Raw genomic sequence first — 26,689 nt, forward strand, 5'->3', positions numbered from 1 at the left:
GCCAGAGTCCCGTGTGACCCCTGTTTCCGTGTCAATCTCCTAGTACACACGCCTCACTTCGATTGTATCCAAATAAGGATAGATTTCTGGTCCATCGGTCAAATGTACCCTCTAACCGTGAAGATGTCACGTGAACTCATTGCTCTTCCTTGCACATGCAGCTACACGCAGGCACCCCGCTAAATTGAGGCGCCAATTACCACAAGTGTTTTTGGCTGTGCATTGGGTGATTTGACAACAATTACAAGTGGTGAGTTTATAAACATTAGCTACTGTTCAGTTAGCTAGTAATACAACCAACTATCAAACGTTTGTGTTGGACCGATACAAAAATTCTGATGAGGGGGAAGCGACGCGCTAACGTCAACGGTTAACGTTAGCATGTTTTTACAACTTTAACTTACGTAAAACAATACCTATCTAAGATCATTATTGAAGCATGACACCTTCAAATAACAGTAAATGAGACGAAATATGCCAACTTGAGCTAGCTCGTCTGCCTCTAAAATGATTTTGAGATGTGTCGTGATGAATCGCATTTCCTAGCGAACTACAGTGTTGGCTAGCTAACGTTAGTAGAAAAATCAATATAATGGTAATTTTGTGAGGTTAGCCAACTGCATTTTTAACAGTATACAGTAAGTGTGCATTTCGCATGTGTTTCTAGAACCGTATATTGATAATCTATTCACGTTTAGGTGGTGTTCTGGCTATCAGAGCCAGCCTACCTCTGAAAATAACACAAGGTACTTAGGCTAACTGTAACGTTCGGCTCCTTAAGAGTACATCTCGGGTTAGGACAGGGTCTGAAGTGCATCTATAACAGAAGCTTGCCAGGGTGGTGCTCCAGGTCATCAGACTGGGCCCAGAGGAATTGCGCGTGCCCAATTTGACTGAAGCGTGGAGCAAGTTACCCAAAGGTTTTTTTCATATTTTCATTAAGAAACTGACAAAACACACCGGTGCAAGATCAAGTTGACTTACAAAGAGCAAGAGAGGGAAGGGAGTGCGGTGATGTAGTGTCCACAACTAAAGAGGCATTGTGGAATCTGAGAAGACTCCTCCCGAAACATGATGGTGTACTACATGCTAACAGAAAGGAACGAGGTGGGTAGCTAGCTAAGTGTATCATTGTTGCAAATGATTTAGAAACAAAAAATCAGATCGCTTAAAAGTTCAGTTCATTTTCATTCTATTGTCTATGCAATAGACTATCATTGAGTTTGGTCCAATAGGTCTGACATTACCTCTTCCAAAGAGCTTATTGTTTTTGATGGGGTTATTTCGCCTAAAAAACTTTTTAGGACTGCCAATAGAATAATAAAAAATAAAATAAAAAAACTCTGCATTCCTGGCAAGAGTGGCCCGAAGGGTGTTCGGCATCTTCAGTGCCATTGCAAGTACGGTGAGGGTATTCTCCACTGCCATCGCATGTGCCTGAAGCCACAGACTGTGAAATTCGTAGATTATTCCAATTGACTGATTTCCTATATGACCTGTAATTCAGTAAAATCTTTGAAATTGTTTCATTTATATTTTCGTTCTGACTAAATCCAAGCGAGCATAAGTTTTGGTGCATGATTAAAAATAGCTATTTTTATTTCTCAACGGATAATTGAAGCGCTCCCATTCAAGTGTAGGTCACAGGCTATCAGTGAATCTCCCACCACTTTACAATGTCAGCTGGAGGCAGGTTTTCATTTTGAAAACATTCATTATTTGAAACCTGAAAGTTTTATTTAATCTTATGAGGCATGTCCCGAGTGGCGCAGCGGTCTAAGGCACTGCATCTCAGTGCTAGAGTTGTCACTACACATCCTGGTTCGATTACAGGCTGAATTACAACTGGCTGTGATCGGGAGTCCCATAGGACGGTGCACAATTTGCCCAGCGTCGTTAGGGGAAGGTTTGGCCGGGGTAGGCAGTCATTTTAAAATAACTGACTTGCCTAGTTAAATAATTGTGTTTTTTAATAATCTTACTTTGCTTCAAAGTAGCCTATAGGCAAAATCCGACCATGGAAACGTGGAGGCAATTATTTTATGGTCTTCAGAGGCTGCATGTGAATTTCAAGTTTGGGGAAGTTAGAATTTATCCTACCAGTTCTACCCTTCTGTGTGCCAGTTATGATTTTCATATGTGCGTTTTTGTGGACAGTTTAATTTCAATAACATTTTCTGAAAATTGTCATGTGGTCAATCGCAAAAAAATTCTAATCTAAAAGTTTAAAGTCGACTAATGCGAGATCACCAGCCTCTACCATATTGATACTAGAGGTCGACCGATTAATCGGAATGGCTGATTAATTAGGGCCAATTTCAAGTTTTCATAACAATCGGAAATCTGTATTTTTGGGTGCCGATTTGCCTATTGAATTTTTTTTTAAACCTTTTTATTTAACTAGGGAAGTCAGTTAAGAACACATTCTTATTTTCAATGACTGCCTAGGAATGGTGGGTTAACTGCCTTGTTCAGGGTCAGAACGACAGATTTTCACATTGTCAGCTCGGGGGATCCAATCTTGCAACATTACATTATAATCTGACTGAGTATACAAGTATCTGACTGAGCGGTGGTAGGCAGAAGCAGGCGCGTAAACATTTATTCAAACAGCACTTTCGTGCGTTTTGCCAGCAGCTCTTCGTTGTGCGTCAAGCATTGCGCTGTTTATGACTTCAAGCCTATCAACTCCCGAGATGAGGCTGGTGTAACTGATGTGAAATGGCTAGCTAGTTAGCGCGCGGTAACTAGAGGGACGGAAGCTATACTGTTACACTGGCAATACTAAAGTGCCTATAAGAACATCCAATAGTCAAAGGTTAATGAAATACAAATGGTATAGAGGGAAATAGTCCTACAACCTAAAACTTCTTACCTGGGAATATTGAAGACTCATGTTAGAAGGAACCACCAGCTTTCATATGTTCTGAGCAAGGAACTGAAACGTTAGCTTTCTTACATAGCACATATTGCACTTATACTTTCTTCTCCAACACTTTGTTTTTGCATTATTTAAACCAAATTGAACATGTTTCATTATTTACTTGAGGCTAAATTGAATTTATTGATGTATTATATTAAGTTAAAATCAGTGTTCATTCAGTATTGTTGTAATTGTCATTATTACAAGTATTTTTGTAATCGGCATTGGCTTTTTTGGTCATCCAATAATCGGTATCATAATCGGTCAACCTCTAATTGATACATCATGATCCATTGGGGGTAAAGAAATGAGCACATGGAACTCATAGCCTATAGGCAGGCCTACTGCTGCATTGGCCTATAACTTCTGTTGCTCTTTCACGCTGAGGATTGGTGAATATCAATGGGGAGATAGTTGGAAAGATCTTTCAAATAGCTTACTTTGAGGAGCTATAGATTTAATTTATAATTTGAAATGGATGTTTAAAAAAAAAAAAAAAAAAAAAAATTTAAAAAAGGTACATTTACATTTACATTTAAGTCATTTAGCAGACGCTCTTATCCAGAGCGACTTACAAATTGGTGCAACCAGTACTTCTATACATGCCCTCCTTCAACATTATCAGGACAGAGAAACCAGACACATACTCACTTGGAGCACTCCAAACAAAATAAAATAAAAAACATATATACTAATCTCGTAAATGATTATGAAATAAAGCATAACTTCTTTCTCACTTATTTCATAACACATATGGAATCATGTAGTAACCAGAAAAGTGTTTTTGTTATGTTACAGCTTTATTCTAAAATTGATTAACCTTTTGTGACACTAGGGGGGCAGTATTTTCATTTTTTGAAAAGTAACGTTCCTGTAGTAAATGGGATATTTTGTCAGGACAAGATGCTAGAATATGCATATCATTGACAGCTTAGGATAGAAAACACTCTAAAGTTTCCAAAACTGTAAAAATATTGTCTGAGTATAACAGAACTGATATTGCAGGCGAAAGCCTGATAAAAATCCAATCCGGAAGTGCCTCATGTTTTGAAAGCGCTGCGTTCCAATGTGTCCCTATTGAGCAGTGAATGGGCTATCAACCAGATTACTTTTTCTCCGTATTCCCCAAGGTGTCTACAGCATTGTGACGTAGTTTTACGCATTTATGTTGAAGAATATCCGTAAGCGGCTACATTGCGCAAGTGGTCACCTGATGCTCCCAGAGTGATTCTCACGTGAAATACAGAGGTAGCCATTATTCCAATCGGTCCTACTGAAAAACCAATTGTCCGGGTGGATATATTATTGAATAGATATTTGAAAAACACCTTGAGGATTGATTATTAACTATGTTTGCCATGTTTCTGTCGATATTATGGAGCTAATTTGGAATATTTTTCGACGTTTTCGTGACTACAATTTCCGGGCGATTTCTCAGCCAAACGTGAAGAACAAACGGAGCTATTTCGCCTACAAAAATATTATTTTTGGAAAAGAGGAACATTGGCTATCTAACTGGGAGTCTCGTGAGTAAAAACATCTGAAGCTCATCAAAGGTAAACAATTTAATTTGATTGCTTTTCTGATTTCCGTGACCAAGTTACCTGCTGCTAGTTGGACAAAATGCTATGCAAGGCTATCGATAAACTTACACATGCTTGTCTAGCTTTGGCTGTAAAGCATATTTTGAAAATCTGAGATGACAGGGTGATTAACAAAAGGCTAAGCTGTGTCTCAATATATTTCACTTGTGATGTTCATGAATAGGAATATTTATGTCCGTTGCGTTATGCTAATTAGTGTCAGTCGACGATTACGCTCCCTCATGCGGGATGGGGAGTCATTAGAGGTTAAATTGTTCCCCCCCTCAGAAATCGACACACGACCCCATAATGACAAAGCAAAAACAGGTTTTTAGAATTGTGTGCATATTTTTTTATATTTTTTACAAAAACTGAAATATCACATTTACATAATTATTCAGAACCTTTACTCAGTACTTTCTTGGAGCACATTTGACAGCGATTATAGCCTCGGTTCTTCTTTGGTATTTACATTTACATTTAAGTCATTTAGCAGACGCTCTTATCCAGAGCGACTTACAAATTGGTGCATTCACCTTATGACATCCAGTGGAACAGCCACTTTACAATAGTGCATTTAAATATTTTAAGGGGGGGGGTGAGAAGGATTACTTTATCCTATCCTAGGTATTCCTTAAAGAGGTGGGGTTTCAGGTGTCTCCGGAAGGTGGTGATTGACTCCGCTGTCCTGGCGTCGTGAGGGAGTTTGTTCCACCATTGGGGAGCCAGAGCAGCGAACAGTTTTGAATGGGCTGAGCGGGAACTGTACTTCCTCAGTGGTAGGGAGGCGAGCAGGCCAGAGGTGGATGAACGCAGTGCCCTTATTTGGGTGTAGGGCCTGATCAGAGCCTGGAGGTACTGAGGTGCCGTTCCCCTCACATATGACGCGGCAAGCTTGGCGCACCTGTATTTGGGGAGTTTATCCCATTCCTGTCTGCAGATCCTCTCAGGTTGGATGGGGAGCGTCGCTGCACAGCTATTTTCAGAACTCTCCAGAGATGTTTGATTGGGTTCAAGTCCGGGCTCTGGCTGGGCCACTCAAGGACAATCGGAGACATGTCCGGAAGCCACTCCTGTGTTGTCTTGGCCGTGTGCTTGGGATTGTCCTGTTGGAAGGTGAACCTTTGCCCCAGTCTGAGGTCCTGAGTGCTCTGGATAGGTTTTCATCAAGGATCTCTCTGTACTTTGCTCTGTTCATCTTGGCCTCGATCCTGACTAGTCTCCCAGTCCCTGCTGCTGTCATCCCCACAGCATGATGCTACCACCACGCTTCACCGTAGGGATGGTGCCAGGTTTCCTCCAGACGTGACGCTTGGCATTCAATGCTGCAGACATTTTTTGGTACCCTTCTCCAGATCTGTGCCTTGACACAATCCTGTCTCGGAGCTCTACGGACAATTCCTTCAACCTCACAGGTGGACTCCAATGAAGGTGTAGAAACATCTCAAGGATGATCAATGGAAACCGGATATACCTGAGCTCAATTTCGAGTCTCGTAGCAAAGGGTATGTGAAATAAGGTATTTCTGTTTTTATTTTTAATACAATTGCAAAATTTCTAAAAATCTGTTTTCGCTTTGTCATTATGGTGTATTGTGTGTAAATTGGTGACAAAGTTATTTTTAAATTTTTTATTAGAAGGTTGTAACATAACAATGTGTGAAAAGTCAAGTAGTCGAAATACTTCCCGAAGGCACTGTATATGTATGTTACTACTCGACTAAACCAATCCCGGTCAACCAATAGCCTAACGACCAAACAATCGACCAATTAGGGTCAGCCCTAATACTTTGGCAACAGCTATCGTGGATATTCCTGCAGTCAGCATGCCAATTGCACACTCCCTCAACTTGATACATCTGACAATGTGTTGCCTGACACAACTGCACATTTTAGTGGCCTTTTATTGTCCCCAGGACAAGGTGCACCTGTGTAATGATCATGCTTTTTAATCAGCTTCTTGATATGCCTCACCTGTCAGGGTTGATGGATTATTTTGACAAAGGAGAAATGCTCACTAATAGGGATGTAAATACATTTGTGCTTAGAATTTGAGAGAAAAAAGTTTTTTTTGTGCGGGTGGAACATTTCTGGGATCTTTAATTTCAGCTCATGAAACATTGGACTAACACTTTACATGTTGCGTTTTATGTTTTTGTTGTTTTTACCAGGTGTACAGGACTCTTATTCTGAAGGATTCCAAAATATGTTTTTTTAATTTCTTTTTTTATTTCACCTTTATTTAACCAGGTAGGCTAGTTGAGAACATGTTCTCATTTGCAACTGCGACCTGGCCAAGATAAAGCATAGCAGTGTGAACAGACAACACAGAGTTACACATGGAGTAAACAATTAACAAGTCAATAACACAGTAGAAAAAAAGGGGAGTCTATATACATTGTGATCCAGAAGTGCTTAGTTATTCTTTCCTGTTTCACAACTGTAGCTCAGAGAGGGTCTGAATTGGAATTGAAGCAAAATAGTTGTAGATATCATTTTTTTTCTACCCTTAGGAAACATTCTAGAAGAGTTCCTGATCCTGGTATCTGTTTAGCCCCAGCTGGTTGACCACTGTATCAGGGGCAATGGAGAGGCCTATCCAGCCTCTGAAGACAATATTTCATAGGCTAAGTAGTGAAAAACCAAGAGGAGATAATAAGAGTTTTGAGCACTTGAGACCGCTCTCTGTTTATTCTAGAATGATAACTTGTGAAAATGGTAGGGTTAGTCCTAGCGGCACTAACCAGTCATGGAATTCATCCAATCCATTCTGCAACTTGAAAATAGAGATTGTGAACAACAATGCCCCTACAAGACACAAGAGGCGATTGGATGACTCCTGCCTTGATGACACGTACGAGACTACATACAAAAAGCCCTGCACTCCTAAGGCCATCTCCCCAGACCTGGCTTGTGTTGTAGTTTCATGCAGCATCCCTCCAGATGTAGTCACTGTCTCCCCTACCACTGACCTCCAAAAAGTGCCATCTAGTGTTGAAAATACAGTCAAAGATAAAGGTACATCCGAAGCTGTGACATGTGTGCCAAACTCAGGAGAGGCTGGAAGTAGACCGGGTGGTGCTGCAGCTCCAGGCGGCCCCGTATCAAACGAGTCTGAGGCCTGGTCTGAGACCCTGAGCCATGAGCCTGAGAAAGTCTCGATGGACCTTGGTCCTGTTTTTGACTTTGACGTTGACGACATCATGTGCCTGAGCCCCACTGACAGCGACAGGGGGAGCGATGAGGGCATTGAAGCCTTTGTCGATAGCTGTAACAGTTTTTACGACGACTGCACCCGTAACCCCAGTGACGGCGACACCCAGCGAACTAAGCCTTTCTTAGCTCACAGTTCAACACAGAACCATGTTTCAAAGGAGGGATATGACGTAGGAGAGCGGGAGGAGGGGAAAGGAGAGAAGATGGTGGGAGAAGGAGAAAGGGGAAAAGGGGGCAATGAGGAGATAAACAATCAGGAGGAAGAGGAGGTTGTGAGCATTGAGGGTTTTTTTTCCAGGTCCTACCTTGCGGCACTTAAAGCAGGAAAGGACGTGTCTCAGGCTGTGCCACCCCTGCAGCCCCGCATCTCGTCCAGCCCTTTGTTTATGGGGAGGGAGGTGATGCAGAGGCTGCAGGTGGCTGTGTCAGATGATGGGGAACCTTCATGTCCTCCATGGTTCCCTGATCCCAATGGGGGCCAGGCTATGGTTTGCCAGCCGCACTACTCTTTCACTTCGGAGGATGTAGCTTATGGGTTATATGGGGCATCTCTGGTCGCAGTGGAGGGTGCAGATGAGGGCTTGGAGGGTACGGCAGGGGACGATTGGAGTATCGGTGCCCCGATACTGGAGTCCTCATTGTGTCATGTTGCCCCAGTGGAGTTCAATGCGGGTTGTGAGGGAAATGTGGTGGAGGGTGTGCTTGATTCAGTTCAGGAGTGCCAGGTCACACTCCTGGCCGAAGAGGTAACCGTGGAGCCCAGCTACGAGAAGGTAAGTGGTCCGAACGCATACTTTCTTTTGTTTTCTTAATGTAGCTGTTTGATTTAACTAATCAGTTTTGCCTAATCAATAGTTTTGCCTGCATCAACTGTTAGCTTAGATTTGGTTGTGACTGTATAGTGCTTGTGTGGATTTCTCTGGTCATATTGCTGTAACACCTTTCTGCCGTGTCCAGGTGAGGTCAGTACTGGTGGTTCCCAGCGTGCAACAGAGCAGCAGCAGCCAACCCTCAACGCCGCCTGAGCAGAAAGTGTCTGAGACCAGGTCTGTGCAGAAACCTTCTCTGGAGAAGAATCTTGTCAAGACGACAACAAGACCTGTCCAGAAACCTTCACCTGGACAGAACATTATCAAGAACACAATTGTCCATAAACCTTCGCTTGGGCAGAAAGTGACAAAGATAAAACCTGTCCAGGCAGCTTCAACTTCGTCTGACCAAAAAGTGGTCAATACAAGACCTGTCCAGAAACCTTCACCTGGACAGAACATTATCAAGAACACAATTGTCCATAAACCTTCGCTTGGGCAGAAAGTGACAAAGATAAAACCTGTCCAGGCAGCTTCAACCTGACCAAAAAGTGGTCAATACAAGACCTGTCCAGAAACCTTCACCTGGACAGAACATTATCAAGAACACAATTGTCCATAAACCTTCGCTTGGGCAGAAAGTGACAAAGATAAAACCTGTCCAGGCAGCTTCAACTTCGTCTGACCAAAAAGTGGTCAATACAAGACCTGTCCAGAAAACTGCACCAAGGTACATTTCAGAGTCCTTGATGTTTTCTAAATCTCCTCTAGAGGGAGCAATTTGATTTTTCTTCCCTATCTGGCATGGCCTAAAATTAACACCCGCCAAATGCAGGCAGATTTTGGCATTGGCGGTAAAGATGTCTATTTCACCAGCCATGTTGGCGGGTGGTCAAGGCTCCAGTGCTAGCATTTCACTTGCATTTATGAATTAAAATAGTATGATTTATAGCAAAATAAATGCATCTGCAGTATTTATGCTACTTTATGTTTCATAGTTGGTAAATGAATCGCACAAAGTCAAATAACTATTAATCCTATAGCCTATCCCACCTCGCTCAGCAACATTGCCTGGCTGGGGGCTGTGCTGATGTGAAGTGCTTAGAAGCGCTACGCATAGGCATAACGAAAGTTGACTGAAGTGAGACTGTCCTTGTGTCTCATGGCTATATACTTTGTTGTTCACAAGCTAGGTTGTTTTTCAATGTTTGAGCTTCAACTGCTAGGGAGAGAAGACGTTGGCTCCTAGTCAGACTCAATCTCACAGGTACAAACATGGCTCAACTGGCATTACCACAGTAACCTCCCACCCTGAAAGGGGCAGGTGAACATTTGTCTCATCTGACATTTTGGTCACAAAAGATCAAATGAAACACTATTCCTCATTACATCTTACTAGTAATAAAATTATTGATTTAGAAACATGACAAAGGATGCTCAACCCTTTTTTTGTGTTGGTGTAATTCCAGCAGACAAAAATATTTTGGGTGGTGGGTAAATTTTAAAATCTACATGCCGTAGTTGGCTGTTGGACCAAAAAGTGAGCTTCAGGCCCTGCTGACTGGTATTATTTCCAGAGAGACTTGTTTATTTTTCTTCTCAGAATGTAGACAGACGGTCTGGTTATTCTCCCACTCAACCACTTCACAAATGCATCTTTATTTAATCAATGCTTTTACATGACTTGAATGGTCAAAGCCTCAATAAAGCATTACTTATTCAATTCTGTCAGATCTTGTGAGAGTGGAAGGAAGCAGAATAGATTTCTTGAGTGTTTGAATTGGGTGGATGTCTTTTCCAGGCCAGTGGTCTATGACAGGGAGGAGGACTGGCAGCGTGAGAAGTGGCTCTATGTGGACTCAGTCACCAGACACATAAGGGAGAACATTGGTGCAGGAGAAGGTAAGAGGTGTATCTCATTATTTGGGATGTTGGGGGCCTGGTGCTAACCGGGTGATTCAATTGGTGAGTTTAGTGAAATGTTCTTGTTATCCCAACATAAGTTATTTCAACTAATTTCTCGTTCTCTTGAAGTCTATTTATCGCCCCAAAACCTTACCCCATTTCCACACTGAGTCCTTATCTTATGTTGTCGTGAATCCTCTGGTTTGCTGTAATGATGTGTGAAATCCCATTCTAAGTCAGACTTAATTCATACCAGTCCTAATAACCTTGAATCCTAACCTACTTATGAATTTTGCTGTGCAGTGCGTAAAGGAAAAGATCAGTCATTTAGAAATGTTAGCGTGTGTGTATGTATATGACAACTGAAATACCACATGTAAGTATTCAGACCCTTTACTCAGTACTTTGTTGAAGCTCATTTGGCAGCGATTACAACCTCAAGTATTCTTGGGTATGACGCTACAAGCTTGGTACACTTGTATTTGGGGAGTTTCTCCTATTCGTCTCTGCAGATCCTCTCGATCTCTATCAGGTTGGATGGGGAGCGTCGCTGCACAGCTGTTTTCAGGTCTCTCCAGAGATGTTTAATCGGGTTCAATTCCGGGCTCTGGCTGGGCCACTCAAGGACAGAGACTTATCAAATCTGATTTGTCACATGTGCTGAATTCACACTTACAAGCCATTAATTAACCAACAGTGCAGTTCAAGAAATACAGTTACTTTTATTTTATTTAGTTAAGAAAATATTAACAGAAGAATTACATAACAATAACGAGGCTATATACAGGGGCCCGGTACCGAGTAAATGTGTAGGGGTACAGGTTAGTCGAGGTAATTTGTACATGTACACTACTGTTTTAGGACACCTACTAATTTTCTTTATTTTTAAAAATATTTTCTAGAATAATAGTGAAGACATCAAGACTATGAAATAACACATGGAATCATGTAGTAACTAAAAAAGTGTAAAATAAATCAAAATATATTTTCTATTTGAGATTCTTCAAATAGCCACCCTTTTCCTTGACTGCCAAGAGCGTGCAAAGCTTTCTCTCAACCAGCTTCACCTGGAATCCTTTTCCAACAGTCTTGAAGGAGTTCCCACATATGCTGTGCACTTGTTGGCTGCTTTTCCTTCACTCTGCAGTCTGACTCATCCCAAACCATCTCAATTTGGTTGAGGTCGGGGAATTGTGGGATGCAGCACTCAATCATTCTCCTTGGTGAAATAGCCCTTACACAGCCTGGAGATATGTTGGGTCATTGTCCTGTTGAAAAACAAATGATCGTCCCACTAAGCCCAAACCAGATGGAATGGTGTATCGCTGCTGAATGCTGTGGTAACCATGCTGGTTAAGTGTGCCTTGAATTCTAAATAAATCAGACAGTGTCACCAGCAAAGCACACGCACAGCATAACACCTCCATGCTTTACGGTGGGAAATACACATGCGGAGATCATCTGTTCACCTGTCTCACAAAGACATGGAGGTTGGAACCAAAATTTTCCAATTTGGACTCTAGACCAAAGGACAAGTTTCCACCGGTCTAATGTCCATTGCTCGTGTTTCTTTGCCCAAGCAAGTCTCTTCTTCTTATTGGTGCCCTTTAGTATTATTTTTTGCAGCAATTCTACCATGAAGGCCTGACTCTAGGTCCAAGAGGCTTTTAACCACAGCTTCTACCCCCAAATCAAATTTTATTTGTCACATACACATGGTTAGCAGATGTTAATGCGAGTGTAGTGAAATGCTTTGGCTTCTAAATCAAATCAAATTTTATTTGTCACATACACATGGTTAGCAGATGTTAAATGCGAGTGTAGCGAAATGCTTGTGCTTCTAGTTCCGACAATGCAGTGATAACCAACAAGTAATCTAACAATTCCAAAACTACTGTCTTATACACAGTGTAAGGGGATAAGGAATATGTACATAAGGATATATGAATGAGTGATGGTACAGAGCAGCATACAGTAGATGGTATCGAGTACAGTATATACATATGAGATGAGTGTGTAAACAAAGTGGCATAGTTAGTGGCTAGTGATACATGTGTTACATAAGGATGCAGTCGATGATGTAGAGTACAGTATATTCATATGCATATGAGATGAATAATGTAGGGTAAGTAACATTATATAAGGTAGCATTGTTTAAAGTGGCTAGTGATATATTTACATCATTTCCCATCAATTCCCATTATTAAAATGGCTGGAGTTGGGTCAGTGTCAATGACAGTGTGTTGGCAGCAGCCACTCAATGTTAGTGGTGGCTGTTTAACAGTCTGATGGCCTTGAGATAGAAGCTGTTTTTCAGTCTCTCGGTCCCAGCTTTGATGCACCTGTACTGACCTCGCCTTCTGGATGATAGCGGGGTGAACAGGCAGTGGTTCGGGTGGTTGATGTCCTTGATGATCTTTATGGCCTTCCTGTAACAACGGGTGGTGTAGGTGTCCTGGAGGGCAGGTAGTTTGCCCCCGGTGATGCGTTGTGCAGTCCTCACTACCCTCTGGAGAGCCTTACGGTTGAGGGCGGAGCAGTTGCCGTACCAGGCGGTGATACAGCCCGCCAGGATGCTCTCGATTGTGCATCTGTAGAAGTTTGTGAGTGCTTTTGGTGACAAGCCGAATTTCTTCAGCCTCCTGAGGTTGAATAGGCGCTGCTGCGCCTTCTTCACGACGCTGTCAGTGTGAGTGGACCAATTCAGTTTGTCTGTGATGTGTATGCCGAGGAACTTAAAACTAGCTACCCTCTCCACTACTGTTCCATCGATGTGGATAGGGGGGTGATCCCTCTGCTGTTTCCTGAAGTCCACAATCATCTCCTTAGTTTTGTTGACGTTGAGTGTGAGGTTATTTTCCTGACACCACACTCCGAGGGCCCTCACCTCCTCCCTGTAGGCCGTCTCGTCGTTGTTGGTAATCAAGCCTACCACTGTTGTGTCGTCCGCAAACTTGATGATTGAGTTGGAGGCGTGCGTGGCCACGCAGTCGTGGGTGAACAGGGAGTACAGGAGAGGGCTCAGAACGCACCCTTGTGGGGCCCCCGTGTTGAGGATCAGCGGGGAGGAGATGTTGTTGCCTACCCTCACCACCTGGGGGCGGCCCGTCAGGAAGTCCAGTACCCAGTTGCACAGTTCTAGTTCCGACAATGCAGTAATAACCAACGAGTAATCTAACCTAACAATTCCACAACTACTACCTTATACACACAAGTGTAAAGGGACAAAGACTATGTACATTAAGATATGTGAATGAGTGCTTGGTACAGAACGGCATAGGAAAGATGCAGTAGATGGTATAGAGTACAGTGTATATACATATGAGTAATGTAGGGTATATAAACAAAGTGGCTAGTGATACATTTATTACATAAAGATGGCAAGATGCAGTAGATGATATAGAGTACAGTACATACATATGAGATGAGTAATGTAGGGTATTTAAACATTATATTAAGTGGCATTGTTTAAAGTGGCTAGTGATGCATTTTTTTACATCCATTTCCATTATTAAAGTGGCTGGAGTTGATTCAGTATGTTGGCAGCAGCCACTCAATGTTAATGGTGGCTGTTTAACAGTCTGATGGCCTTGAGATAGAAGCTGTTTTTCAGTCTCTCGGTCTCTGCTTTGATGCACCTGTACTGACCTCGACTTCTGGATGATAGTGGGGTGAACAGGCAGTGGCTTGGGTGGTTCTTGTCCTTTATGATCTTTATGGCCTTCCTGTGACATCGGGTGGTGTAGGTGTCCTGGAGGGTAGGTAGTTTGCCCCCGGTGATGCGTTGTGCAGACCTCACTACCCTCTGGAGAGCCTTACGGTTGTGGGCGGAGCAGTTGCCATTCCAGGCGGTGATACAGCCCAACAGGATGCTCTCGATTGTGCATCTGTAGAAGTTTGGGTACTTTTGGTGACAAGCTGAATTTCTTCAGCCTCCTGATGTTGAAGAGGCGCTGCTGTGCCTTCTTCACAACGCTCTGTGTGGGTGGACCAATTCAGTTTGTCCGTGATGTGTACGCGAGGAACTTAAAACTTACTACCCTCTCCACTCCTGTCCTGTCGATGTGGATAGGGGGTGCTCCCTCTGCTGTTTCCTGAAGTCCACAATCCTCTCCTTTGTTTTGTTGACGTTGAGTGTGAGGTTATTTTCCTGACACCACACTCCGAGGGCCCTCACCTCCTCCCTGTAGGCCGTCTCATTGTTGTTGGTAATCAAGCCTACCACTTTAGTGTCGTCCGCAAACTTGATGATTGAGTTGGAGGCGTGCGTGGCCATGCAGTCGTGGGTGAACAGGGAGTACAGGAGAGGGCTCAGAACGCACCCTTGTGGGGCCCCAGTGTTGAGGATCAGCGGGGTGGAGATGTTGTTACCTACCCTCACCACCTGGGAGTGGCCCGTCAGGAAGTCCAGTACCCAGTTGCGGGGGGGTGTGAGACCCAGGGTCTCGAGCTTGATGACGAGTTTGGAGGGTACTATGGTGTTAAATGCTGAGCTGTAGTAGATGAACAGCATTCTCACATAGGTCCAGATGGGTTAGGGCAGTGTGGTTGTGATTGTGTTGTCTGTGGACCTATTGGGGTGGTAAGCAAATTGGAGTGGGTCTAGGGTGTCAGGTAGGGTGGAGGTGATATGGTCCTTGACTAGTCTCTCAAAGCACTTCGTGATGACTGAAGTGAGTGCTACGGGGCGGTAGTCGTTTAGCTCAGTTACCTTAACTTTCTTGGGAACAGGAACAATGGTGGCCCTCTTGAAGCATGTGGGAACAGCAGACTGGGATGAATATGTCCGTAAACACACCAGCCAGCTGGTCTGCGCATGCTCTGAAGACCCGCTAGGGATGGCGTCTGGGCCTGCAGCTTTGCGAGGGTTAACACGTTTAAATGTTTTACTCACGTTGGCTGCGGTTAAGGAGAGCCCGCAGGTTTTGGTAGCGGGCCATGTCAGTGGCACTGTATTGTCCTCAAAGCGAGCAAAAAAGTTATTTAGTCTGTCTGGGAGCAAGACGTCCTGGTCCGCAACAGGGCTGGTTTTCTTTTTGTAATCCGTGATTGACTGTAGACCCTGCCACATACCTCTTGTCTGAGCTGTTGAATTGCGATTCTACTTTGTCTCTATACTGACACTTAGCTTGTTTGATTGCCTTGCGGATGGAATAGCTACACTATTTGTATTCGGTCATGTTTCCGGTCACCTTGCCCTGGTTAAAAGCAGTGGTTTGCGCTTTCAGTTTCGTGCGAATGCTGCCATCAATCCACGGTTTCTGGTTTGGGAATGTTTTAATCGTTGTTGTGGGTATAACGTCACCGATGCACTTTCTAATGAACTCGCTCACCGAATCAGCGTATTCGTCAATGTTGTTGTTGTTGGACGCAATGCGGAACATATCCCAATCCACGTGATTGAAGCAGTCTTGAAGCGTGGAATCAGATTGGTCAGACCAGCATTGAACAGACCTGAGCGCGGGAGCTTCTTGTTTTAGTTTCTGTCTGTAGGCCGGAAGCAACAAAATGGAGTCGTGGTCAGCTTTTCCGAAAGGAGTGCGGGGGAGGGCCTTATATGTGTCGCGGAAGTTAGAATAACAATGATCCGGGGTTTTTCCAGCCCTGGTAGCACAATCGATATGCTGATAGAATTTAAGGAGTCTTGTTTTCAGATTAGCCTTGTTACACCACGTCACACCACGTCTCGTTAATCATAAGGCATACCCCCCCGCCCCTCTTCTTACCAGAAAGATGGCTGCACCGACTCCGTTAGCGTCTCTCGAGTGAGCCATGTTTCCGTGAAGCAAAGAACGTTAGTCTCTGATGTCTCTCTGGAATGCTACCCTTGCTTGGATTTCATCAACCCTGTTGTCAAGAGACTGGACATTGGCGAGTAGTATGGTAGGGACTGGTGCGCGATGTGCCCGTCTCTGGAGCCTGACCAGAAGACCGCTTCGTTTGCCCCTTTTACGGCGTTGTTGTTTAGGTTCGCCGGCTGGGATCCGATCCATTGTCCTGGGTGGAAGGCAAAACACAGGATCTGCTTCGGGAGAGTCATATTCTTGGTCGTAATGATGGTGAGTTGACATTGCTCTTATATTCAGTAGTTCCTCCCAACTGTATGTAATGAAACCTAAGATTACCTGGGGTACCAATGTAAGAAATAACACGTAAAAAAAAAAAAAACACTGCATAGTTTCCTAGGAACGCGAAGCGGGGCGGCCATCTATGTCAGCACCGGACTAGAAAGCCATAAGACTCCTGAACATCTAGTCAAATGGCTACCCAGACTATTTGGATTGCCCCTCTCCACACCACTGCCTGTATAGTCACTCTAATTAACTCTACCTACATGTACATACTACCTCAACAAACCAGTGCCCTGCACATTGACTCTGTACCGGCATCCCCCTATATATTATATATATATATATATTACTGCTGGTCTTTAATTACTTGTTACTTTTATCTCACCTTATCTGCATTTTTTAAAACTACACTATCACTACTAGGGGTTCGTAAGTAAGCGTTTCTCAGTAATTTTGTATTTGGCGCATGTGACTAATACAATTTGATTCAGTCTCTGAACAGTTGATGTTGAGATGTCTGTTACTTGAACTCTGAAGCATTTATTTAATTGATTTGGGTGGCTACTTTGAAGAATATAAAATATATTTAGAATAACATTTTTGTGTACTACATAATTCCATGTTTGTTATTTCATAATGTTGATGGCTTCACTATTCTACAATGCAGAAAATAGTACAATTTTTCAAGAAAAAACCTTGAATGAGTAGGTGTGTCCAAACTTTTGACTGGTACTGTAGGTGGTTCCAAATGAACTAAAGCCAGCCCTGTAACTGACACGCAAGTCAGAAAGCACTTGCACTTGCACGTCATTGACACGGATTTCCACAAAGATCCGACTTCAAGCCCAAATATACCATACATAAAATTTACAATAGTGCAACATCATAGGTAAGCTCTGGGCATCATTTTTTTTCTGGTGTAGGCGCTTAAGCCGTCGCTAGGTACTTTACCACACATGTAACAAATTTTAAGAGCTTCTTGGGGGAGGATAATCATCTTCACTAGGAAGTTGTCTTGGATTTCCATTTCATTGATAGTTTGACTTTTTTCACAGAACTACTGTTATTAGGACTTGCTCACTGACTGGCTAGGTTTTTTTTCTTGTCTATTTTGTGCCATAATTATATCCTTTTTGTTATGGACACAGCTTAATCTAATATTATTAATAAAAATAATAATAATGGTCATTTAGCAGACACTTATCTGAAGCCACTTGTTCTAGATTTCTGAATAATGCTTGTAATGACCCTCAAATGGCATAATTCCCAGGTTTTCTGTGCCATTGATGCTGTATATTCTTGCTGTCCTGTATCATCTTCTTCTTCATAGTACTTGTTCAGCTTGTTGTGTGTGTGTGTGTGTGTGTGTGTGTGTGTGTGTGTGTGTGCTACCTGTATGGGTTTGTCTCCAGGGGTGATGACTGAGCTGCTGAACCTGATGAACCATGTGGCCGATCAGAGACCAGGCACCAACGGCAGGCAGTGGCAGCACCCCTCGGATCTCACCCGCAGGTACAGGCATCTACATGCGTGTTTTTCTACTGCTGCCCTCTGTAGAGGACATTTCAGTCTTAATTGGACAATTGATTTCATCTTTTCTAATGCAGTCACATACTCCTTTCTGAGTATTGATTTCACTTTACCCCATACAATTGTTTTCCCTGTTTTTAAGGGAGCGCATTTTTTATTTTATTTTTCTCAAATGTTTGTTCATCAGAAATTACCAAAGACGATTTGGAAATGACAGAACAAATTACACTCTGGACGAATGGCAGAACCAGAACTACAGGAACCACCAGCGCTTTGCCAATCTCCCACAGATCTTTGAGAGAAGTCCAGTTCTGTAAATCCAAGCAACAAAGCATTTTACCAGAGGAATGTATAGGACAGTACACTTTTTTAAATTTGGCAAATGACATCACTCAGGTCATTAGGTGTCTAAGATTTGAGCTCTTATATTGTAACGGTTAAACGGTTAAAACTTGAATTAATCCTTTACTTCTTCTCAGCTTTTAACAATGTCTTTCACTTATTGTTTTTTGTTTGAAATTAATTAATTTATCCTCGCTCAAGATTTGTATGTTTATTGTTAGTGTCTTGAAGCCCAGAGATTTTTTTTTTCAATTTGTTCGATCTTGTTGTACTTTAATTTAAATTATGTTCCTTTCAGCTTACCATCCAGTATAATCATAACATTGATGACAGAAAAGGAACAAAAATAACGTAATAGCCAATCGTTGTGCCTGCCTGTCTCCTGTCTGCACTTGTTTCCTTTTTGTACTGTCACTCCTAGTTTGTGCTAGGCACCTTGTTTGCACAGGCTTTTTAAAAATGTTTTAAAGAACTCCTTTTTGAATATTGTGCACATTTCCCTGGCTAAACTCTTATTTGTGTAGTTGAATTTCTTTCCCCATACATGTTGCATTCTTGCTGTTGAAGTACAAACAAATCATCCAACACTTTGTTAGTACTTGGTTCTGATTAGCCCCTTGGTTCAGTTGGAACACTTTGAAGGGACAATCAAATCATAACTGATCTACACCATTTCCAAGGTGTGGTGCCATATGTATTGTTCCAGATGCTGTTCACTTACTGCCTTTGGCCTGTCATTTGTTTATTAGCATATGCCTGAGTATTTGAGGCCATGTTATGGTTGCTTGACATTTTTGTTCCATCTTAGATTTCTTGTGTAACAAAATTTAAGGGAGTTTGTCACATGGATTAGGTCAACTCTTAATTCTCTACTTTATCTATATTCTGTGCAGCGAAGCGATATGGATTGGCCTTGTATTGATGCTTGTGTTGGAGAGACATCTGTAAACATAATCTAGTGTGGGAAATTGATGAGAAACACGATTTGTAGGGATCTGTTGTGTGGCCTATTTTCTTTGACATTGTGAATCTCGGCACATTTCTCGCACAGGTTTCTGATTTCACATTAAAAGCAGTTGCCTAAAACCCTGAGTGAACTTTTACAAGGATGAACGTCTAGCCCAGTCAGAATACCATATGAGTGCACTCGATGACTGAGGAGATATTGCATGTGGCTCACTGATGCTAATAGAATAGAGGTTTCATTTATAAGAAAAAATAAATGGAGCACTTTGGCAGTTTACAATAAAGATGATGGAATTGCAGTGCAGCCTACCTATGACCATTTTCAATGTGAACTACCCCATCTAAGCCTTCTTACTAATTTACTTTATCTTTTAGGTTCTCATAATCATATAATACGCTATTCAACCTCTGCTTTAAGCTTATTGCTAACAGCTTTAAATGGCATATGATTTAATTACCTACATGTGGATATGGTAGGCCATCATTGTAAATAAGAATTTGTTCTGAACTGACTTGCCTAGTTAAATTAAATAAAAAATGTGGATATAAACACTAAGCTCAAGTTCATCCCTCTCAATTACCATTGTTGGAATCCTGGAAGAAAATTATTTGACATGGTCTATTGGTTACTGTAGTATTTTTAATCCAGCTGTGAGGAAAGGAGCAGAAAATGATTTAATGTTAAATCACTTATTTTATTAACCGTACACAAGTAAGCATACACCTTAATCCACACTATAGACATTGTGTAACCTTGTGCATAATCGTAGAACCATCCTATCCCTCATTAAAGAGCAACATGCACTTTCTGATTTGGCCTTGTTTTAGATTTGGTTCATGAAGAAATGCTAGCTGCAGTGACTGAATTCAACTGTGAGTTGGTTTCTGGGTGCGGTTTGATGTGGGTGTCTTGTGTTTGCAGGGGGGAAGAGTTAGCCAATTGTAACGGCGTTCTTCGTTTGTAGAAAACGAGTCGGACCGAAATGCAGCGTGGTGGTTACTCATGACTTTAATGAAAAAGACTCCGAAAAAGGGCACATCGCGCACCACTTCCCAGTATTCTTCTTGCCAATGTCCAGTCTCTCGACAACAAGGTTGATGAAATCCGAGCAAGGGTGGCATTCCAGAGGGACATCAGAGACTGCAACGTTCTCCGCTTTACGGAAACATGGCTTACTGGGAAGACGCTATCCAGGGCGGTGCAGCCAACGGGTTTCTCCACGCATCGCGCCGACAGAAACAAACATCTCTCTGGTAAGAAGAGTGGCGGGGGCATATGACTAACGGGACATGGTGTGATGAAGGAAACGTACAGGAACTCAAATCCTTCTGTTCACCTGATTTAGAATTCCTCACAATCAAATGTAGACCGCATTATCTTCCAAGAGAATTCTCTTCGATTATAATCACAGCCGTATATATCCCCCCCAAGCAGACACATCGATGGCTCTGAACGAACTTTATTTAACTCTTTGCAAACTGGAAAACATTTATCCGGAGGCTGCATTCATTGTAGCTGGGGATTTTAACAAAGCCAATCTGAAAACAAGACTCCCTAAATTTTATCAGCATATCGATTGCGCAACCAGGGGTGGTAAAACCTTGGATCATTGTTACTCTAACTTCCACGACGCATATAAGGCCCTGCCCCGCCCCCCTTTCGGAAAAGCTGACCACGACTCCATTTTGCTGATCCCTGCCTACAGGCAGAAATTAAAACAAGAGGCTCCCACGCTGAGGTCTGTCCAACGCTGGTCAGACCAAGCTGACTCTACACTCCAAGACTGCTTCCATCACGTGGACTGGGACATGTTTCGTATTACGTCAGATGGGAATATTGACGAATACGCTGATTCGGTGTGCGAGTTCATTAGAACGTGCGTCGAAGATGTCGTTCCCATAGCAACGATAAAAACATTCCCTAACCAGAAACCGTGGATTGATGGTAGCATTCGCGTGAAACTGAAAGCGCGAACCACTGCTTTTAATCAGGGCAAGGTGTCTGGCAACATGACTGAATACAAACAGTGCAGCTATTCCCTCCGTAAGGCTATCAAACAAGCTAAGCGTCAGTACAGAGACAAAGTGGAATCTCAATTCAATGGCTCAGACACAAGAGGCATGTGGCAGGGTCTACAGTCAATCACGGACTACAAGATGAAATCCAGCCCAGTCACGGACCAGGGTGTCTTGCTCCCAGGCAGACTAAATAACTTTTTTGCCCGCTTTGAGGACAATACAGTGCCACTGACACGGCCTGCAACGGAAACATGCGGTCTCTCCTTCACTGCAGCCGAGGTGAGTAAGACATTTAAACGTGTTAACCCTCGCAAGGCTGCAGGCCCAGACGGCATCCCCAGCCGCGCCCTCAGAGCATGCGCAGACCAGCTGGCCGGTGTGTTTACGGACATATTCAATCAATCCCTATACAAGTCTGCTGTTCCCACATGCTTCAAGAGGGCCACCATTGTTCCTGTTCCCAAGAAAGCTAAGGTAACTGAGCTAAACGACTACCGCCCCGTAGCACTCACTTCCGTCATCATGAAGTGCTTTGAGAGACTAGTCAAGGACCATATCACCTCCACCCTACCTGACACCCTAGACCCACTCCAATTTGCTTACCGCCCAAATAGGTCCACAGACGATGCAATCTCAACCACACTGCACACTGCCCTAACCCACCTGGACAAGAGGAATACCTATGTGAGAATGCTGTTCATCGACTACAGCTCGGCATTCAACACCATAGTACCCTCCAAGCTCGTCATCAAGCTCGAGACCCTGGGTCTCGACCCCGCCCTGTGCAACTGGGTACTGGACTTCCTGACGGGCCGCCCCCAGGTGGTGAGGGTAGGCAACAACATCTCCCCGCTGATCCTCAACACGGGGCCCCACAAGGGTGCGTTCTGAGCCCTCTCCTGTACTCCCTGTTCACCCACGACTGCGTGGCCACGCACGCCTCCAACTCAATCATCAAGTTTGCGGACGACACAACAGTGGTAGGCTTGATTACCAACAACGACGAGACGGCCTACAGGGAGGAGGTGAGGGCCCTCGGAGTGTGGTGTCAGGAAAATAACCTCACACTCAACGTCAACAAAACTAAGGAGATGATTGTGGACTTCAGGAAACAGCAGAGGGAACACCCCTATCCACATCGATGGAACAGTAGTGGAGAGGGTAGCTAGTTTTAAGTTCCTCGGCATACACATCACAGACAAACTGAATTGGTCCACTCACACTGACAGCGTCGTGAAGAAGGCGCAGCAGCGCCTATTCAACCTCAGGAGGCAGAAGAAATTCGGCTTGTCACCAAAAGCACTCACAAACTTCTACAGATGCACAATCGAGAGCATCCTGGCGGGCTGTATCACCGCCTGGTACGGCAACTGCTCCGCCCTCAACCGTAAGGCTCTCCAGAGGGTAGTGAGGACTGCACAACGCATCACCGGGGGCAAACTACCTGCCCTCCAGGACACCTACACCACCCGTTGTTACAGGAAGGCCATAAAGATCATCAAGGACATCAACCACCCGAACCACTGCCTGTTCACCCCGCTATCATCCAGAAGGCGAGGTCAGTACAGGTGCATCAAAGCTGGGACCGAGAGACTGAAAAACAGCTTCTATCTCAAGGCCATCAGACTGTTAAACAGCCACCACTAACATTGAGTGGCTGCTGCCAACACACTGTCATTGACACTGACCCAACTCCAGCCATTTTAATAATGGGAATTGATGGGAAATGATGTAAATATATCACTAGCCACTTTAAACAATGCTACCTTATATAATGTTACTTACCCTACATTATTCATCTCATATGCATATGTATATACTGTACTCTACATCATCGACTGCATCCTTATGTAACACATGTATCACTAGCCACTTTAACTATGCCACTTTGTTTACTTTGTCTACACACTCATCTCATATGTATATACTGTACTCGATACCATCTACTGTATGCTGCTCTGTACCATCACTCATTCATATATCCTTATGTACATGTTCCTTATCCCCTTACACTGTGTATAAGACAGTAGTTTTGGAATTGTTAGTTAGATTACTTGTTGGTTATCACTGCATTGTCGGAACTAGAAGCACAAGCATTTTGCTACACTCGCATTAACATCTGCTAACCATGTGTATGTGACAAATAAAATTTGATTTGATTTGATTTAACTATACAAAACAACAATAGGAACGTGAAACCTAATTACAGCCTATCTGTTGAAACTACACAGAGACAGGAACAATCACCCACGAAATACAAAGCGAAACTCAGGCTACCTAAATACGGTTCCCAATCAGAGACAACGAGAATCACCTGACTGATTGAGAACCGCCTCAGGCAGCCAAGCCCATACAACACCCCTAATCAGCCGCGATCCCAAATACCACAAACCCCAATACGAAAATACAATAACATAAACCCATGTCACACCCTGGCCTGACCAAATAATATAACGAAAACACAAAACACAATGACCAAGGCGTGACACCAATTAGCTTCAGCTGGCAGGTGTGCAACTGGCAATATTGGTTGGACTTTGGATAGCCTATCTCCGGGGCTAGTTAGAGACCTTCAATTAATTACAAAATGTTCATGTTGCAAACATTTTCATTGTCTCATTCTTAGTTTTCTCATTAAATGCTTTCAATATTTGTATGTACATTTATACAATTTATAGTTTGGTTTGAGTCATTTAAATTTGAAGCTACAGTACCAGTCAAATGTTTTGACACCTACTCATTACAGGGTTTTTCTTTTCTTTTTACTATTTTCTACATTTGTAGAGTAATAGTGAAGACAAACTATGAAATAACACACGGAATCATGTAATAACCAAAAACGTGTGAAACAAATCTAAATATATTTGAGATTCTTCAAAGTAGCCACCCTTCGCCTTGATGACAGCTTTGCACACTCTTGGCATTCTCTCAATCAAATCAAATTCTATGAATCATATGCGCCGAATACAACCGGTGTAGACCTTACAGTGAAATGCTTACTTACGAGCCCCTAACCGACGGTGCAGTTTTAAAAAATACGGATAAGAGATAAAAGTAGCAAGTAATTAAAGAGCAGCAGTAAAACATAACAATATATACTGGTGGGTGCCAGTTAGTTGAGGTAGTATGTACATGTAGGTGGAGTTAATTAAAGTGACCATGCATAGATGACAATGCGAGTAGCCATTTGACAAGATGTTCAGGAGTCTTATAGCTTGGGGGTAGCTCTTTAGAAGCTTCTACCCTTCTTTAGAGGCCTCTTGGACCTAGACTTGACGCTCCGGTACCGCTTGCCATGTGGTAGCAGTCTGACTATTTTTATGACTAGGGTGGCTGGAGTCTGACAATTTTTAGGGCCTTCCTCAGACACCGCCTGGTATAGGGGTCCTGGATGGCAGGAAGCTTGGCCCCAGTGATGTACTGGGTCGTTCTCACTACCCTCTGTAGTGCCTTGCAGTCGAAGGCCGAGCAGTTTCCATACCAGGCAGTGATGCAACTAGTCAGGATGTTCTCTGGTGCAGCTGTAGAACCTTTTTTGAGGACCCATGCCAAATCTTTTCAGTCTCCTGGGGGGGGGGGGTAGGTTTTGTCGTGCCCGCTTTACAACTGTCATGGTGTGCTTGGACCTTGTTAGTTTGTTGGTGATGTGGACACCAAGGAACTTGAAGCTCTCAAACTGCTTCACTGCAGCCCTGTCGATGAGAATGGGTGCGTGCTCGGTCCTATTTTTCCTGTAGTCCACAATCACCTCCTTTGTCTTGATCACGTTGAGAGAGAGAGAGAGGTGGTTGTCCTGGCACCCCATGGCCACGTCTCTGACCTCCCTATATGCTGTCTCGTTGTCGGTGATCAGGCCTACCACTTTTGTCATCTGCAAAATTAATGATGGCGTTGGAGTCATGCCTGGCCGAGCAGTCATGAGTGAACAGGGAGTACAGGAGGGGGCTGAGCATGCACTCCTGAGGGGGCTCCTGTATTGAGGATCAGCGTGGCGGATGTGTTACAAACCCTTTCCACCTGGGGGCGGCCCGTCAAGATGTCCAGGATCCAGTTACAGAGAGAGGTGTTTAGTCCCAGATTCCTTAGCTTATTGATGAGCTTTGAGGGCACTATGGTGTTGAACGCTGAGCTGTATTCAATGAATAGCATTTTCACATAGGTGTTCCTTTTGTCCAAGTGTGAAAGGGCAGTGTGGAGTGCAATAGAGACTGCATCATCTGTAGATCTGTTGGGGTGGTATGCAAATTTCTGGGATGATGGTGTTGATGTGAGCCATGGCCAGTCTTTCAAAGCACTTCATGGCTACAGATGTGAGTGCTATGGACCGGGAGTCATTTAGGCAGGTTACCTTAGTGTTCTTTGTACAGGCATTATGGTGGTCTGCATAAAACATGTTGGTATTACAGACTCAGACAGGGAGCAGTCGAAAATGTCAGCGAAGACACTTGCTAGTTGGTCAGTGCATGCTCGCAGTACACATCTTGGTAATCCAACTGGCCCTGCAGCCTTGTGAATGTTGACCCGTCTAAACATCTTACTTACATTGGCTGTGGAGAGCGTGATCACACAGTCTTACGGTACAGCTGGCGCTCTAATGCATGTTTCAGTGTTATTTTCCTCGAAGCGAGCATAGAAGTAGTTTAGCTCGTCCGGTAGGCTCGTGTCACTGGGCAGATCTCGGCTGTGCTTCCCTTTGTAGTCTGTAATGGTTTGCAGGCCCTGCCACATCCGACGAGCATCAGAGCTGGTGTAGTACAACTCGATCTTGATCCTGTATTGAAGCTTTGCCTGTTTGATGGTTTGTCTGATTTTTTTTATAAGCTTCCGGGTTAGAGTCCCGCTCATTGAAAGCAGTAGCTCTAGCCTTTAGCTCAGTGCGGATGCTGTTTGTAATCCATGGCTTTTTTGTTCGAGTATGTACGTACCATCACTGTGGGTCATGAAGCCAATGACAGATGTGGTGTACTCCTCAATGACATTGGAGGAATCCTGGAGAATATTCCAGTCTGTGCTAGCAAAACAGTCCTGTAGCTTAGCATCTGCTTCATCTGACCACTTTCTTTAATTGATCTAGTCACTGGTGCTTCCTGCTTTAATTTTTGCTTGTAAACAGGAATCAGGAGGATGGAATTATGGTCAGATTTGCCAAATGGAGGGTGAGTGAGAGCTTTGTATGCATATCTGTGTTTGGAGTATAGATGGTCCAGAGTTCTTTTCCCTCTGGTTGCACCTTTAACATGCTGATAGAAATTTGGTAAAGCTGATTTAAGTTTCCCTGCATTAAAGTCCCAAGCTACTAGGTGCGCCGCCTCTGGGTGAGCTTTTT

At 43.4% G+C, this 26,689-nt stretch overlaps 1 pseudogene across 1 annotated transcript; it reads left to right on the forward strand.

Annotated features, from left to right (window-relative positions):
* The first annotated feature begins 295 nt into the window (after positions 1–295).
* LOC124046380 lies at positions 296–19,912 on the forward strand (annotated as a pseudogene). The gene is made up of 6 exons (XR_006841002.1): positions 296–1,107; positions 7,019–8,494; positions 8,679–9,260; positions 10,332–10,432; positions 17,919–18,018; positions 18,224–19,912. The product of XR_006841002.1 is annotated as an uncharacterized LOC124046380 (transcript).
* Positions 19,913–26,689: the final 6,777 nt, after the last annotated feature.

The sequence above is a fragment of the Oncorhynchus gorbuscha genome, linkage group LG10 (genome assembly GCF_021184085.1).
Source record: "Oncorhynchus gorbuscha isolate QuinsamMale2020 ecotype Even-year linkage group LG10, OgorEven_v1.0, whole genome shotgun sequence".
NCBI lineage: Eukaryota > Metazoa > Chordata > Actinopteri > Salmoniformes > Salmonidae > Oncorhynchus > Oncorhynchus gorbuscha.